Here is a 17,841-nt window from a genome sequence, read left to right as displayed (position 1 = left end):
GGGGCACCTCAGCCGGTTGAGTGCACAACACCAAATCCACGAGCGGGCCACATGCCCACTGTTAAATCCTGGGGAGTGCAAAGCCTCAGTCTCTCAAGTCTCTACAGTGGGTGGGTTGCCCACTGCTTTATCCTGGGGAGTGCAAAGCCACAGTCTCTCAAGTCTCTCCAGTGGGTGGGTTGCCCACTGCTTTATCCTGGGGAGTGCAAAGCCACAGTCTTTCAAGACTCTCCAGTGGGTGGGTTGCCCACTGCATTATCCTGGGGAGTGCAAAGCCACAGTCTCTCAAGTCTCTCCAGTGGGTGGGTTGACCACTGCTTTATCCTGGGGAGTGCAAAGCCACAGTCTCTCAAGTCTCTCCAGTGGGTGGGTTGCCCACTGCATTATCCTGGGGAGTGCAAAGCCACAGTCTCTCAAGTCTCTACAGTGGGTGGGTTTCCCACTGCATTATCCTGGGGAGTGCAAAGCCACAGTCTCTCAGGTGGATGCCTTTCTCCACTGGTTCTGGAGGGAGCCTTGTGCCCAGAGTGCTTCTTCCTGCCAAGGACAGAGGTACTGGATGTATCTTTCCACTGGTTCTGGAGGGGGCCTTGTGCCCAGAGTGTTTCATCCTGCCAAGGACAGAGGTAGTGGATGTATCTCTCCACTGGTTCTGGAGGGGGCCTTGTGCCCAGAGTGCTTCATTCTGCTCGTGACGGACTCAGTAGCGTCAGTGCCCTTGGCGCTCATGGGCCAGCGGTGCTTGTTGTGGCGGGGTGCTTGGCAGCGGTGCTTGTGGCGGCGGTGTCCTTGGCAGCGGTGCTTGTGGCGGCAGTGTCCTGTTCAGCGGTGCTTGTGGCGGTGGTGTCCTGCTCAGCGGAGCTTGTGGCGGGGGGGTCCTTGGCAGTGACTCAGCTGCAAGCGGTCTTGTCTGGCCCAGTGGGGCTGGTGCGGGCGGTCCTGTCTGGCCCAGTGGGGCTGGTGCTGGCGGTCCTGTCTGTCCCAGCGGGGCTGGTGCTGGCGGTCCTGTCTGGCCTTGTTGGGCTGGTGCTGGCGGTGGCCTCCTGGGCAGCTGGGCTGGTGCTGGCGGTGGCCTCCTGGGCAGCTGGGCTGGTGCTGGCGGTGACCTCCTGGGCAGCTGGGCTGGTGCAGGCCTCCTGGGCAGCAGGGCTGGTGCTGGCGGCCCTGTATGGCCTAGCGGGGCTGGTGCTGGCGGTCCTGTCTGGCCCAGCTGGGCTGGTGCTGGTGGTGGCCTCCTGGGCAGCTGGGCTGGTGCTGACAGTGGCCTCCTGGGCAGCTGGGCTGGTGCTGGCGGTGGCCTAATGGGCAGCAGGGATGATGGCGGTGGCCTGCTGGGCAGCGGGAATGATGGTGGTGGCCTCCTGGGCAGCGGGGATGATGGCTGTGGCCTCCTGGGCTGCAGGGATGATGGCGGTGGCATCCTGGACAGCGGGGATGATGGCGGTCTTCTGCGCCGTGCTGCTCTTCCCAGACTTGCTGACTTTCTTGTGGCCCTTCCCCACCTTGGAAGGTGTCGCAGCTGACTCCACACTCCCACCTTTACCCCTGGGAGCAGCTTTGGTGGCCGGAGTCTTCCCCCTCTCCCGCCAGGCACTGGCCAACTTTTGATGCTTCACAGGTGGGGGACTGTCCGTGCTGTGGCTCCGTGCCACACTGCCTGCCCTGCTGCCCGGTGCACTTCAGATTCCGGTGACTACAGGCACCACTGGTCCCGGAGATGTTGTGGCTGAGGTGCTAGGTTGGGACCTGGAGAGTCGGGCCCTAGGAGACTGACGGGGTGGGGGAGGTGAGGGAAAGAGGTCAAGGTTGGACAGGAAAACTTTCTTGGGAACACTGGGACGGGTAGCAGGAGGGGGTTTGGGAGTGGAGGAAAAGGTTGTGGTTGTAGGAGGTGTTCGTTTGGTGACTTTGGGTGAAGGTGCATGCGCTGGAGGCTGTCGTGAGGTGTTTGGCTGCTGGGTGGGTGTGTGCCTGCGTTTGTGTATCTTGGGAGGTGGCATCACAGACACACTGGGAGAGGACACAGGGGACGTGCGAATGGCAGTGGGGGTGGTGACTGCACGTGAGCGGGGTGTGGTGGTGTGTGTGCTGGATATTGAAGTAGTGGCTGTACATGTAGTGCATGCAGGTGTGAGTGTAGACGAGACTGGGAGGGAGGAGGGAGACGAGGAGGAGGGGGACACAGTGGAGGCAGTGGATATTGGTGTGTCTGCATGTGTGTGATGCTTGCGTGAGTGCCTGTGGGATGTGTGGTGCTTATGTTTGCCAGAGCTTCCCTTGTGTGTTGACGTGTGTGCATGCTGGTCTGAAGGTGTGCTTGGGATAGGCTGAGGTAGAGGGGATTGGGTCTGGGTGGAGGAAGTTGAAGGGGGGAGGTTAGAGACTGGGACAATAGCTGCCATCAGTGCTGAGGCCAGAGGCTGAAAAGCTCGCTGAAGGGCCGCCTGACCAGAATGAATGCCCTCCAGGAATGCATTTGTTTGTTGCAACTGCCTTTCTACACCCTGGATGGCATTCAAAATGGTAGACTGCCCAACAATGAGGGACCTGAGGAGGTCAATGGCCTCCTCACTGAGGGCAGCAGGGGTGACTGGGACAGGGCCTGAGGTGCCTGGGGCGAAGGTGATGCCCACCCTCCTGGGTGAGTGGGCACGGGGCAAAGGCTGAGGGGCTGCTGGGATGGTGGTGCTGGTAGGGGGGGTGGCGGCTGTACCTGTAGATGCAGGGGGCACAGATGTCTCCGCCACCACAAGGGAGCTCCCATCAGAGGACGAGTCCGTATCACTCGTCTCAGCTTCTGTCCCAGCCGTGGAGCTCCCCTCGACCTCCGTCCCACTGGTGAGCTCCGAGTCCATTGTCTCGCCCTCAAGGGCCATGTGGGATGCAGCTCCCTCCTGCTCCGGTGCCACTGCTCCTCCGCCTGATGATGCTAATGCACACAAGAACAGGGAGACCACAAAAAGGGGGGGGGGCGACAGAAGAAAGACATGTTTTGTGCATGCATTACCGCTACCGTTGGCGGACACGACAGACACAGAAGCCCCCTGCACTACGCCGTGCACTTGGCCTCCACTGTTCAATCCCTGGGACCAGGCTATGGCCGACATCTGCACACATGGATGACACAGGAGCCTGATTAGGTGTATCTGGCACTGTACACAGGTGGGGTGGGGTGCCACAGGGTCTGCCAGAACAAGGGGACCCAACTAGCACACTCGCCCTGGCCTAGGGAAACCCACAGCCCACCTCCCCCACCCAGACACCTCCACTGCGCGCAAAATCAGCAGAATGAGAGTGTACTCACCCCCTTGTGGCTGCTGTGATGCCCTCAAGCGCCCATCCAACTCCGGGTACGCCACCGCCAGGATCCTGAACATCAGGGGGGTCATGGTGCGACGGGCACCCCTCCCACGTTGGGAGGCCATCCCCAGCTGGGCCGCCGCCGTCTTCTTGCTCCAGCTGCGAATTTCCTCCCATCTCTTATGGCAGTGGGTGCTCTGTCTGTGGTAGATCCCCAGGGTCCGGACGTCCTTGGCGATGGCATGCCAAATATCCTCTTTCTGGTTGGCGCTGACCTACATGAATTGTACAGGGGGAAAAGAAAAGTTATTACCAACTGTACCGTCACAGTCATTGGCCCCCATCCCTACCCTTACCATGTGGCACATGCACTCACCGTTTCATGCACCCCTCAATCTCCCCTCCCCATCTTTCATCCACCCCACTCCACACAGGCATAGCGCATACAGCATGCTCCCAATGTACTTACCTGTTTGTCTGGTGGACCGTAGAGTAGCGTGTACTGGGGGAGGACCCCATCCACGAGTTTCTCCAACTCCTCCGATGGGAAGGCAGGGGCCCTTTCCCCAGACGCACGAGCCATTGTCTCTTCCAGCCTGAGGTCACAGCAGCACTTGCAGTGTAGGTCCTCTCCTGTCGAAGATCAGGTATCGAGTGATTGAACAGATAGAAAATGGCGGTCATGACCGCGGCGGTGCGTACCGTCACCGCCGGCGTACACCGTCATTGGCTCCTGGGACTCATAGGGTCCAATGTTAACCAATGCAGAATTGCGCCGCGGTCTTCAATCGCCTAACGCGACGGTGTACAACACCAGCGCAGTTACCTCACATCCCATTGTCCCACTTTACAGGTCTGGCAGTCGCCATTTCAGGGCCCCACATATCTTAATTTTTAACTGTGTCACACATACCTAGGCCTTGCCTCAACACTCATACAGGCCAAATTTTGGATTATGATTCGTGTTCTGTGTAAGCTGTGGGTACGTACCTCTGAGTTGGTTGACTCTGTGCTCGCTGTTGTCTTTCATAGGCACCGTCCGCTGGGACATGTGAGGAGATGGTGGCATCCTCCGGTGTACAGACCGCTGGTGGACCTGTCGACAATGGAGGAAAGACGTGATCATCACCTACAGGCTTGATCGTGCCAGAATCCTGGAACTGTGTGCCCAGCTGGAGCCAGACCTGATGTCAGCTATCCGCCATCCCACAGCAATCCCCCCTCAAGTGCAGGTGCTGTCAGTACTCCATTTCCTTGCAAGTGGGTCATTTCAAACAACAGTGGCCATAGCATCAGTGATGTCCCGGCCTATGTTTCCAACGTGTTGTCCAGAGTGTTGTCTGCCCTGCTGAAACACAAGCGGAGCTACATCGTTTTCCCTCAGGTGTAGGATTTGCCTACAGTGAAAGGTGACTTCTTTACCCTGGGACATATCCCCAACATCATAGGTGGCATTGATGGGACACATGTGGCTTTGGTACCCCCCGCAGGAGTGAACAGGTGTACAGAAACCGGAAGAGTTATCTTTCCATGAATGTGCAGATGGTGTGTTTGGCCGACCAGTACATCTCCCATGTTAATGACAAATTCCCTGGCTCAGTGCATGACGCTTACATCCTGCGGAATAGCAGCATTCCTTATGTGATAGGGCAACTTCAGAGGCACCGTGTGTGGCTATTAGGTGAGCACCTTGAAGCAAGTCAGTGGGAATGGTTGTCTGGGTCTGGGGATATCCCTACAGGTTAGTGTGTGTCTAGCAGTTGTCCCTCGCCATTTGCAGGTGACTCTGGCTATCCCAACCTGTCATGGCTACTGACCCTAGTGAGGAATCCCAGGACAAGGGCAGAGGAACGCTACAATGAGGCCCATGGGCGAACTAGGAGGATTATAGAGCGGACCTTTGGCCTCCTGAAGGCCAGGTTCAGGTGCCTCCATATGACAGGTGGATCCCTATTGTACTCACCAAAGAAGGTGTGCCAGATCATCGTGGCCTGCTGTATGCTTTGCGACGACAGGTGCCTTTTCTGCAGGAGGATGGTCCAGATGGCAGTGTTGTTGCAGCTGTGGAGCCTGTGGACAGTGAAGACGAGGAAGCAGAAGAAGAGGACATCGACAACAGGAACTCGGTGATCCTGCAATATTTTCAGTGAGACACAGGTAAGAAGACAAACCTGCTTACTACATGTACTTTAACACTACTACCTCTCAACTGTCTGTCATTTTCACCCAGTGTATGGTCACTGAGTTGTCACTTTCCCTTACGATTTCACAGATGTGGGTCTCACTGTGTGACATCTGCTTTGTTTCCTCATGGACTAGAGCTGTGTGACATAGGTATGTTGACATTACATTTGAAAGAGCATTTTTACACTGTAATTGCTAATACACTATTTCAAAATCACAGATTGACTCCAGATTGTTTTGTGCTTCAAGGGTGTTTATTGAAGTGCTCAATAGTCGAGGGGGTTGTAAAATGGTGAGGGGTGATGGTAAGGAATGCCCATGGCAGAGTCCAGTCTATTAGTCTCACAGGTGCATTGCCCAAATGGGCATAGGAAGTGGAGCTGGGGCAGTTTGAGGATGGACAGGGTGATAAAGTGGGACAGAAGGATGACATTCAGGGTGGTCTCATTTCTTGGTGGGGTCTTGGCATCGTTCTCTGTCTTTGTCCTGCATCTCAGGGACCGGTTGCGGGGTGGTTCTCCCTCTGCAGGGGGTGGGGTGCTGGTGTGGTGGTCCTGTGGCGGTGCCTCCTGTCCACTAGCGCCAGCGGAGGTGGTGGGCAGTTCATCGTCCAGGCTAGTGCCAGGGGCCCCTTGTTGTGCCACAGTGTCCCTCCTGGTGTTGAGGACTTCCTTCAGCACCCCTACGATGGTGCCCAGGGTGGAATTGATGGATCTGAGTTCCTCCCTGAAGCCCAAGTACTGTTCCTCCTGCAGGCGCTGGGTCTCCTGAAACTTGGCTAGTACCGTTGCCATCATCTCCTGGGAATGGTGGTAGGCTCCCATGATGTTGGAGAGGGCCTCGTGGAGAGTGGGTTCCCCTGGCCTGTCCTCCCCCGTCACACAGCAGCCCTCCCAGTTCCCCTGTGTTCCTGGGCCTCTGTCCCTTGGACCGTGTGCCCACTGCCACTGCCCCCAGGTCCCTGTTGTTGTTGGGGTGGTGGGTTAGCCTCGGTTCCCTGTAATGGTGGACACACTGCTGATTGACGTGTCCTGGGGACAGAGGTATGGGCCCGCTGGGTGGGTGCTGTGCTGGTGTTTCCAGAGGGGGGAAGCTCTGTGGTGGCCTGTGACTGTGTCAGGGGAACCGACTGTCCAGAGGTCCCCGATGGGCCGGGCTGGTCATCTAGATCCAGTTGGACAGAGCTGCTGTCATCACTGTGGGCCTCTTCTGTTGGTGGTGTGGACATGTGTGGACTGTCCTGTCCGGTGACGTTGGGTAGGGGTCCTGCAGGGGTATAAAAGGATGTTTATTACATCTGTGTGTGGCATGGTGTGCAATGGGTGGGTGACCGTGTACCCCAGTGCTTGCATTCCTGTGTGGGTCCTTGTGTGATGGAGGTTTAGGGGGGTGTATGGGTATGTGCAGTGGCCATGCTTTGGTGATGGGTGTCCATGCTTTGTTGTTGCATGCAGGGCTTGGTGTTGGGATGTGTGGTTTGTGATGTTGGGACATTTGTGAGGAGTTGGAGTGATGGGGGTGAGGGTGGGGGTATGTGATAGCATGAAAGTAGGGTGGGGGATGTAATAGTTAAGATTTGACTTACCAGACTCCATTCCTCCATCTACTCCTGCGAGGCCCTCAGGATGCAGATTTGCCAAGAGCTGCTCCTCCCATGTTGTTAGTTGTGGGGGAGGAGGTGGGAGTCCGCCACCAGTCCGCTGAACAGCAAGGTGGTGTCTTTAGACCACGGAACACACCTTCTCCCGTAGGTCGTTCCACCTCTTCCTGATGTCATCCCTTTTTCTTGGGTGCTGTCCCACTGCGTTGACCCTGTCCACTATTCTTCGCCTTAGCTCCATCTTCCTAGCTCTGGAGGTGTGCTGAACCTGTGATCCGAATAGCTGTGGCTCTACCCGGACGATTTCCTCCACCATGACCCTGAGCTCCTCCTCAGAGAACCTGGGGTGTCTTTGCCGTGCCATGGGGTGGTGTGGGTGATGTGTGGGGTGGTGTGTGTAGTGATAAGTTGGGTGATATTTAGTAGTGTGTTGTGTGAGGTGCATGGAAGTTATGTGGGTGATGGTATTGTGTGCCTGTGGATGCTTGGTAGTTGTTTGTAGTGTCTCTCTCTGGCCTTCTCTCGGTAATTTTGTCGTAGGGGTTTGTGGGTGATGTGGGTGTGTGTTTTATATTGTAATGGGTGTGTGGGAGTGGTGTGTGTATGTGTATCAGGTGTGTGTATTTCAAATTGTCCAATGTGGTGGTGTTTTATAAATGTGTGTATTTTGAGCGCAGCGGTGTGTACCGCCAATGGAATACCGCGGTTGAAAGACAGCTGCGTGGATTCGTGTGTCGTGATAGTGTGGGCATTTTGTTTTCGCCAGTTTATCTCTGACCTTTGGTGTGGTGGACTTCTGTGGGTGTCGGAATTTTGGCGGATTCCGAGCAGTGGGTCATAATGACCGTGGCGGAATTCCGCTGCTGCGGCGGTGTGTTGGCGGTCTTCTGCACGGTGGTAAGTGGCTTTTACCGCCAATGTTGTAATGAGGGACTAAGTCTTTGGTTGGCAGTGAGGATACCCCCTGTCCAAGCAAGGAACCTCACTCTAGTCAGGGTAAAGGACAATCAACCTCAGTTAACCCCTGATCAACGCCTTGGTAGCTTGGCACGAGCAGGCAGACTTACCTTCATAAGTAATGTGTAAAGTATTTTTACCAACACACAGTACTTCAGTGAGAACACTACAAAATGACACAACACAGGTTTCGAAAAATAGAAAATATTTATCTAAACAAAACAAGACCAAAATGACCCATACCCATTTAAGTTATAATTTTTCAAAGAATACGTGTCTTAATCCTTAGAAACAATGAGGATGCTGTTATTTCACAAAAGTACCTGGGTAGCATCAAAATAACACTGCACGGGCTGAGTGTGCGTCCGAAAAGGCCAGCAATGCGTCATTTTCTCACTCGCAAGCAAGACTGTGCGTCATTCTCCTCCGGTCGGGTTGGCGTGCGTAGTTTCTTTTCTCCCACAAGAGAGTGATGCGTCAATCTGGACAGGCACCTCTGGTCCAGGCAGGCTTTGGGTTGTTTTTCCTAGGCCAGCGATGGTGCGTTGAAAATCCGGTTGCACGGTGTCCCAAAACCACGCTGTGTGGGGTTTGCATCATTATCAGCCTCCGTTAGCCAGTATTGTGTGTCGTTTCACTAGCCGCCTTGCGTCGATTTCCCGGCCGCAATGCAGGTGGAGCGTTGACTTCAGCATCGAAGCTGGCGGCGCATCGTTTATCAGCCGCGTCACGGAAGGTGCATCGAAAAAATTTCCATGCACAGCGATCTGTGTGTGGATGGTCAGTCTTTGTCTGCCACCTTCACCTTTCAAGGGCCCAGGAACTGGATAGGGCACCACTTGGCAGGGCAGGAGTCTCAGCAGAGAGTCCGGGTGTTGGCAAGGGAAGTCTTTGATGGCCCGGAGACTTCAGCAACAGGAAGTAAGCTCAGTTCAAGCCCCTGGAGATTCTTCACAAGCAGGAATGCACAACACAGTCCAGTCTTTGTCCCCTTCCACAGGCAGAAGCAGCAACGGTAGGATAGCTCCACAAAGCACAGTCACAGGCAGGGCAGCACTTCTCTTCCGCTCTTCTGCTCTCCTCCTTGGCAGAGGTTCCTCTTGATTCCAGAAGTGATCTAATTTTCAGGGGTTTTAGGTGCTATTCTTATATGACTTTCTGCCTTTGAAGTAGGTCTAGTTCAAAGGAAAGTCTCCGTTGTTTTCAAGATCCTGCCTTGCCCAGGGCAGGTCCCAGACACACACCAGGGGTATGGAGACTGCATTGAGTGATGGCAGGCACAGCCCTTTCAGGTGTAAGTGACCACTACCCCCCTCCCCTCAGCCCAGATGGCCCATCAGGTTATGCAGGCTACACCCCAGCTCCCTTTGTGTCACTGTCTAGAGGAAAGGTGCAAACAGCCCAATTGTCAAACTGACCCAGACAGGGAATCCACAAACAACTGGAGGCACAGAATGGTTTAAGCAAGAAAATGCCTACTTTCTAAAAGTGGCATTTTCAAACACACAACCTAAAAACCAGCTTTACTAAAAGATGTGTTTTTAAATTGTGAGTTCAGAGTCCCCAAACTCCACATGTCTATCTGCTCTCAAATGGAATCTGCGTTTCAATCATATTCAAAAGCAGCCCCCATGTTAACCTATGAGAGAGATAGGCCTTGCTACAGTGAAAACCGAATTTGGCAGTATTTCACTGTCAGGACATGTAGAACACATAAGTACTTGTCTCACCTTTAAAATACACTGCACCCTGCCCATGGGGCTACCTAGGGCCTACCTTAGGGGGTACCTTACATGTATGAAAAGGGGAGGTTTAGGCCTGGCAAGTGGTACACTTGCCAAGTCGAATTGGCAGTTAAAACTGCACTCACAGACACTGCAGTGGCAGGTCTGAGCCATATTTATAGAGCTACTAATGTGGGTGGCACAACTAGTGCTGCAGGCCCACTAGTAGCATTTGAATTACAGGCCCTGGGCACCTCTAGTGCACTGTACTAGGACTTCCCAGTAAATCAAATATGCCAATCATGGAAAGCCAATAACGCATACATTTTACATTGGAGCACTTGCACTTTAGCACTGGTTAGCAGTGGTAAAGTGCCCAGAGTAACAAAAACAGCAAAAACAGAGTCCAGCACACAGCAACAACCTGGGAAACAGAGGCAAAAAGTTAGGGGATACCATGCCAAGGATGCAAGTCTAACAATTCCTTAATAATTTACAGAATTAAATTATCTGCACATTCCAAATCATCTACTACAATTATTAAAAAGCATAGCCTCAAAATTTTAAATCACAACATTGCTCGCCCCATGATCGCCTTATGTAAAAATGAGCAGACCTTATACAGTAGCTTACTTGCAACTCATTCTCAATATATAGTGAATGGTACAGCAAAATATCTGTAAGTTTCAAATACAACAAAGTATATATTTGTAGAATTTCAATCATGCGAGTGAATTTATTTCACCTTGCAAGTCACAATTTAAAAGAATGGTAAATCATTGAAAGTGCGCAGTGACCCCCAAGTGAGGAATAACTATAGCCAAACAGAAAAGGTGAAGCAGTGCGTGAAAAACACATGCGTCTAGATTTAAGAGGGCCGACCGCCTCCATGCACCACATTAGCGTAATTTTTTAAATGCTAATGTGGCCCAACGAGGCCAAAATCGCCGTGCCCGATTTACAAAGTGGGGCAATGCACTCATTGCCCCACTTCGTAACCTCTCGTACCCATTATGCCTGCGCCTGAATAATGTATGTAAGGGGGATGTTCCTCCATTAGAGGGGCTGGAAACATGGCGCAAAGAAATTTAAAAGATATTTTTGTGACAATTTTTTGCGTCATTTTTATCGCCTGCACAGAGCAGGCGTTGAGAGGAGGCACACCATTATTTATAATGGGCCTCAATGTGCTATGCAGCAAATTTTTGATGCTAGTTCCCTAACTACTGCCAGGGTGCGCTGTTTATTAAATACAGCACACACATGGTGGCGTTATGGGGGGGCGCTAAGGGGCACAAGAAAAGTGGCACTGCAGTGGATGCAGTGGCACTTTTCTTATATCAGGCCCTTGGTATATTGGTAAGCAAACAACCATATAATATATTTGTTTAATCTAACATAGTAAACGGTATTATCAAATCACACAGTGCTGTGAGGCAGCAATGGTTTGTTTGCAAGTATTGCCGACTGCGTTTCAACCCTGTAGATAATATGAGGGTCTCATCATGACTGAGGGTAGCCTGGGGGAACTTGCAAAGGAGAGGAAGAATTAGGACTGAAGCTCTTTTTGGGTAGGTGGATTTATGTAGTAAAATAGTACAATTTACTTGAGCCTTGAAATGAATCAAAGAAGGGTGAAAAAGGAAATATTATCCTTACTATTTGAATTAACAGTGATACCGACTGAGCTCATCAAAAAACAAGCATTTGCAATGCAATGGGTCTCTCATACTTCGAACAAGTTAATTGTCATCTTTTGACAACTGCACCCACGAGCAAAAACAAAAACAAAACTAGTGGAAACTGAGAAAAGACGACTTAACAAAGTAAAATAAAGTTAGCTTTAAATAACGAAACTTAGCAATTTTGTTTTTCCTGCTGGGCACGTTTTTTCCCATTCACAAGCCTTCTGTTTGCGGGGCACTGGAAGTTAGAACAAAATATTACCTCGATCACTTTGGGAGCTGCGGACAGGCACTAATTAAGTTGAAATCAATTAGTGCTTGATCCCTGCTCCACACAGAGAAATGGAAGTGATACCAGGCATGCCTTGACAAATTACAAGGCTATAAGGAAGAGTGCCACGCAAATCAACAAATGGTGAGCGACAGGCGGGCTCCAAGCCCTTTACTGAACAACAACAGCGTCTCACATGCCAGACGCATGCGCAAGCGCATGCACTTGGAGGCTCGACCCTAACGAGTATACTCACGGGTTAATTCCTGAGTGAGGTCAAAATAAACAAACACCTCCGCTAGTGACAGCAGATTTAAACTACTTCACGAACTATAGAGGGAGAGGCGGCTTATCCATGCAGAATGTTTGAGAAGAAAAAACAATTGCAAAACAGTCATGAACAGAAGAGAAGGATTGCAAATATAATAAAGCGGGTCTTGCCTGTGTAACAATCGTAGCAGTAGTAGTAAAAATGTGTTTGTTAGTCAATTAAAACCATAAACATTATCAACCTACAATTAATATTACAACAGATGATAATAAAACAGCTTACCATACAAACACAAAAAGTCTAAAACCAGCTCTCCTAGCAAAGGTACCTTCCTTGTTACAAGCCCATGGGCCCCATCCATGGTACAAAAGTGCAGGGAGCTCATAAAGTGCCGGTGAACGTAAAAGTAAACACTAGCTTAGCTAAGTTGAATATAAAGGATGCTGAAGTACCTATATCAAGCTTCTAGTGTGGATTCTCACATGTAGAGGGCTCATAAAGTGCAGGGGGGCATGGGATGTAAACAGTATCTAGACTAAGGAGCCAGTGCCTTTCCCAACAAACAGTGGTTTATCACAACCGTAGTAGTAAAACATCTTTCAAAGTGCCACGGTGCCTATAAAAGTTAAAATTTTGAACTATGCCCAAAAAGCAGATTGAGGACTAGAAGCATCCTAAAAGTGTCCATACTGCTTCCCCGAATGGCCCATTGAGCTTTACGGGAGCGCCTAATCTATTGGGAGCATAGGGTGCCAAAGGGCATATGTTGGACAGGTGGGAAAAATTACCCCCATAAAATTGGCACCAACAACTTCCAACATGGGTATCAACATTCTTTGTTCCAATTAATTCTTTGAGATGATAGGGTAGACAACTCTCTTCCCAGGTGTGCAAACACACAGATAAAGTGCCACAGTTCGTATATCAGTTTCTACATCAACTGGCCTTCAATTTGGCGGGACAGGGGGCTAAGAGATCTTGCATCTCATCCTGACCGCCCCCGATGACATGAATGGAAACCATATTCTCAGTGCCATTCCCAGCAGAGAGGCTGAGATCGTGACCCTCAGTAACGTCCTCTTAACGCTCCATGGTGCCAAATAGAACTCAAGGTTTTAACCTGTACCCACAAAGCGAAGTGGAGGCCAGAAGCTTCCTGAAAATCAACACAATGCTTCCCTGACTGACCAATTGATCTTTTTTTTTATATCTCTGTTTTATTATTTCAAACACATATATTCAGTTACAAATTCAAATAACATAATTCAAAAATCAAAGATAAAGAACTGAAAACTGCGTCCATGCATTTCATTATCCAAGGGCCAGTAAAGCATTTGTTTTCTATTGTGTAACACAGATATATGTATCAAGGAGTAATAAGCGATGTATTCAAAAGGTAGTTATACAGTACATCCCAATAGTTTGTTTTGCCCCTGCATACTCAAGGTGCATCTGGTATCATTCCCCTTTTTTTTTGTCCAGTGGGTTACTGTTGTCTCCATATCGCAGTCAGGCAGTACTATCTATTTGATATGATTCACTGCTGGTTACAAACTGAGGCTCAAGTAGTTTGATAAAAACAGCTTTGTCAACATTTTACAACGGACATTACTGCTATACCTCCCTGTCCATGACGGGCGTTCATCATTTTGATTTCCTACTGTGCAACAAGCGTATCCCAAACGTCATAACCTGTGTGTGCCCGTTCCCATCTCGCAAAGACTGACCAATTGATCTTAACAAGAATGCATAATCTGTTACTCGCAAAAGAGTATGAGGGACAAAATATGAGGTTAGGATCAATTAAATTAACACCAGCAGGACCTAATCTATTACTCACAAAGGATACAAAGGTGCATATGAGGGACAGAGTATGGGATTAGCACCAATAAGATTAAGACCAACAGGACCACATAGGTTTTAACAGGAATGATTTCCAATCGATTCTTTACCCTCACCCATTCCAGTATGGAACCGCAAGCATAAAGTGCCGCAGTGCATAGATCAATTTATGTGTGAGCTGGCACTCAATCTGGCTGGTTAGGGGCTAAGTGGATCATTAATTACCCTAGCAGCCAGCCGTAGCAAGAATAGGTTCCACATTCTCTTGGGGGAGCCCATTATGGCTAGTAGCTTTAGCCCGAGTCTGAGTCAAAATGTTCTTCTTTCCAAGGTCCCTAAAAATGAGCAAAAAACTGCACCAATCGGAAGTTAAGCATCATATTTCTTGGACCCAGCGATTTTATTTTTGCTGATCTGCATGTCCTAATACCCAGCGCCTTAAACTCTTTCCTCTGCAAGGTCCTCTGCTATTGCACTAAATTTGGGCAGATGCAAAGGACATGCCAAGGTGTCTCATTTGTTTGATGGCACAAGCAACATCTCATATCCCCTCATTGGTCTTTTTCCTGATCTTTTGTTATAAAATCCAGAGTGGGGAGTTCTCCCAGTCTAAACAACAGAATTTTCTGTTTAATCTTCAAGGAGTAGTTGGTTTCCAGAAGTGGGTGATCCTTTTGATTGTCATAGGATTTCAACACCAGCCACCTATGTGATCTCTTGGCCACTGCTCCTTTCTCATCTATCCAACTTTGCATCTTAATGCTTTTTAGCATCCTCCTAAACACTTGAGCAGATGTGTCTGAATTCCATAGATCTCCCAGCCCGAGTTGTTCAACATTCTCCTCCAGGTACTTTTTCAGTCTCCCTTTCCTTTTTAGAGGTTGATTTCGGTCCAAACCAAGTTAACCATCGAACCCTTGGTGGCAGATCCTAATTTGTGATACCATTTTAAAATGCTTCAGGTCTGGTAAACGTGAACTTGAGCCAGACTTGTGCAGGTGATGCAGATCTCGGCAGCTGAAATGCCTGCCTATAGGTTTTCATGACGATTTTATCCAATAAAAAGGGCATCTGCGCCCATCATCACTTACCTCCATACGAGAGAGAGGGTATCAGTTTTTCCTTCATTATTGCAGCCAGGGGTTGGAAATTGCCCCCTGAAGACTTTTTGCTAGGTTAGAAAATGCAAAATTTAAAGCTGGTGCCTTTTCATTGAACACATCACTTTGAAGGGCAAATGAGGCTCTTGAATTAATCTTGACTCCTAGATATATATTGGTGTTTCTTCTATTGTCGCTCCATTAAGGCACTATTTGCACTGATTAAGAACGTAATGATTTAACAAGATAGTTTTTTCTTTTCTTTAGGTGAACTCCAATCCATTGTCAGCTGTGTATGTTGGCAAGAGATTGTTTGATCTCTACAGACCTATCTTTTTGTTACTAAGCAAAAGTAAATCATCCGCCTAAAGGGTGTTCGACAGCAGGAGGCCTGTCATACCAATTCATCAAGTGCAGAGGAGGGATCTGAAATGTATAAATTAAACAGAAGGAGTGCAGGGACGCGCCACTGATTTAAGCCAGTTGATCACCTCACTTCTCTTGACAGATGGATGCCATGCCTGACCTAAATCTTGACCCAAGTGTCCATGTGGTGCAGCCTGATTGCCCTTAGAAGGTTGAGCGGGATTCCCCACTGGTGAAGCTTTGCCCATAGTTTATCATGTGGGACACGGTGGAACACCGTTTTAAAATCAATAAAGCACATATACAATGGAGTGTCCATTGACTTTGCTCGGCTGAGTATTAGTCCTACTGCCATAACGTTTTTTTAGTGTTCCTTGCTTTTTTGTAAACCCTGTCTGGTTAAGCGGTAGCCTTCGTGTGTCTAGCATCCATGCCTTAAAATCTTGAAGCAGTAGTGCTGAAAAATACTTGAGGTCTACATCCAATTGAGCTAGTAAATGGTAATTGCTTGGTGATGAGGCGACTCCTCCTTGAAAAGTTGGATGACTAATTGAGCCTTTTCAACTTCCCAGAATAGACCCTTCTGTCAGGATAGTATTAAACATCTCAGACAAAACATTAGCCCACCTCAAGGCATTTTGTTTGAAAACAGCTTGGGGAATATCATTTGGACTTGGGGAACAGTCGGTTCAGGATTTCTCAATGATTTTGGTTATTGCTGAAGGTGTATGCTCCGGTGGCTCAGAAGCGGTTTTTCCCCTGGAATCCTCCTGTGTCCATTGAAGCCAAGGTACATTATGCATGCTAACGGTAAGCTTTGACTTTAGATGCTCAATCTAGGCATCCTTACTTATGTTTGCATCATAAACTGTCCTTGGGCCTTTGTCAATATCATAAATCAACTTCCAAAGTTTCTTTGGGTCTTTAAACTTCGAAGCATGCAGGAGCTTGGGGTTTCCTGTTTATTTCTTTTGAAGGCACATACCTATCTTTTCAATTACCTTCTCTCCTTTCACTAGGATTATAAAAGCTCTAAATCTTCTGGGGAGTGTCATAACTGCCTAAGCATTCTGCCAATTTTACCTCTCATCAGCAGATGGAATCCCAGCATAACTGAGTTCTTAAGGGGCCCAATACTTGCCCATTTGTTCACACGTTTAACTGGCTATTTAGATGTCAAATAATCAGTGAAAATATCCCAGACTGTTATCAGATTAGATTCTTCTCAGGAAAAAATCTTGAGGGTTTTCACAGCATTTTCCATCATGTCTTTAACGGTACTTGAGCTCCACTTCAGGCGCTTTAGGTTTTCGAAATGAACATCTTCCAGAAAAGCCTTTTCAGGCTTGTGTTTGTGCCTCCTGATTCCAGTAGATGTTACTTGTCTCTGACCTATGGGTAATACTAAAATCCCCCATGCATTTAAACAATTTACAGTTTACCATTGTGTAATGTAGGTAGGCGATAGATTTAATGGCTGACTTAGTCCATGTTGGCAAAATGTCACCTGGTAGGTGGCAATTCAGGACAATGAGTCAAGGCTAGCTGACATGTTCTTACTAGTTTCTTCCCAAACCTATCTTTCTGTGTATAATGAGGAAGACATTGATCTGGGAGGGGCCCGATTGCCTCGGCATGCTCCGAACTTGGCCGATGGAAGAGGTTTAAGTTAAAATCGGCAGTAGCGATAAAAACGTCCACTGTTACAGCTTTCTTCTTCGGATTACTATCAACGCTTACCAGTAACAATGACTCGCCTAGTTACTTAGCCCCACTGTCCAAGCGCAAGGCCTACAGCCCAGGATCATTCATGAGTAATGGGGCATAAAACTCATAGCTTTTAACACAGGTAAAATGAATTTGTGGCACAAGGAGAAATAATACTTGTAGAAGAAAATAAAGTGCATTGTGTCCTTAATGGAAAATGTATCACATCCACAAGGGCCCTAATTATTTACCAAGTTCCTATCAGCAGGAACAGCTCAAAGCACTGACTAAGACTAAGCCTAAATCTACTTAGTAGAAACCAATGGTTTTCATTAGTCACCCATGTCAACTTTGCTTCCATGTACTAGTTTTTATCATAACGTTGTGCCTCACAGAACCTTCACCAATTCCCTTGATTTTCAGCTATGCTGGAAAATTCATACAAATTCAGTTTAGTTCATTTTATATCTTTCTTAGTTATGGAGTTATTATTAAATGTTCAGGTCAGTCTACGCATAAAAGGTAGACTTAACATCATGCACTCGTTTAATCTTAAAAGCGCCTTCAAGCTTCAAGCAGCCCTTTAGAATATCCTTGTTTAATACAAGGTGTGGTTTAGACCAGACCATAGGCCACCTGTGTGAAGATATAACCTCATGTGTCACAAAGGCTGGAGTGTAATAGACAGCTCCTTGTAATAGACAGCAAATATCTAACAAAATTATCTTCAACAGATTGTAAATTCGTTGAATCTACTATGGCCCAGATATCTCAATTGTAGATCCCTGCTGAGATACATTGAGCCTGATATATCTTTAACATTAATTTCAGCGG

The sequence above is a fragment of the Pleurodeles waltl genome, chromosome 11, assembly GCF_031143425.1.
Source record: "Pleurodeles waltl isolate 20211129_DDA chromosome 11, aPleWal1.hap1.20221129, whole genome shotgun sequence".
NCBI lineage: Eukaryota > Metazoa > Chordata > Amphibia > Caudata > Salamandridae > Pleurodeles > Pleurodeles waltl.
Note: the sequence above shows the minus strand (reverse complement) of the source record.